At 47.7% G+C, this 392-nt stretch overlaps 2 protein-coding genes across 2 annotated transcripts in view; one reads left to right on the top strand and one right to left on the bottom strand.

Moving 5' to 3' along the window:
• Positions 1 to 392, top strand: part of LOC106880990 (zinc finger protein 345) — a 47,668-nt gene that overhangs the window by 2,693 nt on the left and 44,583 nt on the right. The gene's annotated exons all lie outside the window — the stretch shown is intronic.
• The window catches only part of LOC106880966 (zinc finger protein 431), an 18,884-nt gene that overhangs the window by 4,054 nt on the left and 14,438 nt on the right, over positions 1 to 392 (bottom strand). The gene's annotated exons all lie outside the window — the stretch shown is intronic.

Genomic DNA, 392 nt, shown 5'->3' with positions numbered 1-392 from the left:
CCATCTCTATCCTGCTGTCACCCACTCTCTCTCTCTCCTTCTCTCCCCTCAGGTTGGGTAAGCATATACCTCCTTTGCGGCAGCACACCTGTGTCTGTCTTCATTGTTGATCTCTCTCTCCAGCCAGGTAACCTTGTACCTCCTGTACAGCAAGGCATCTGTCTCACTATAACCTTTCATCACCTGACATAAGATCACCTCCTCCAATGCCCCCTCCCCTTGCAAAAGATTTTCGTCTTACAAGTTACTTGGTGACTCTGTCATTGCAGGTGCCACTTACAAAGGATCCAGTCCACACTGTAAAGTGGTTGACTTTTGGAAGGGCAGTTGTAAAAACCTTGCCAAAACTGACCTCACCTATACTTGGGCCACATAAAAAGCACTAAGTCCAC

The sequence above is a fragment of the Octopus bimaculoides genome, chromosome 21, assembly GCF_001194135.2.
Source record: "Octopus bimaculoides isolate UCB-OBI-ISO-001 chromosome 21, ASM119413v2, whole genome shotgun sequence".
Taxonomy (NCBI): domain Eukaryota; kingdom Metazoa; phylum Mollusca; class Cephalopoda; order Octopoda; family Octopodidae; genus Octopus; species Octopus bimaculoides.
This window is presented reverse-complemented; position numbering and strand designations above follow the sequence as displayed.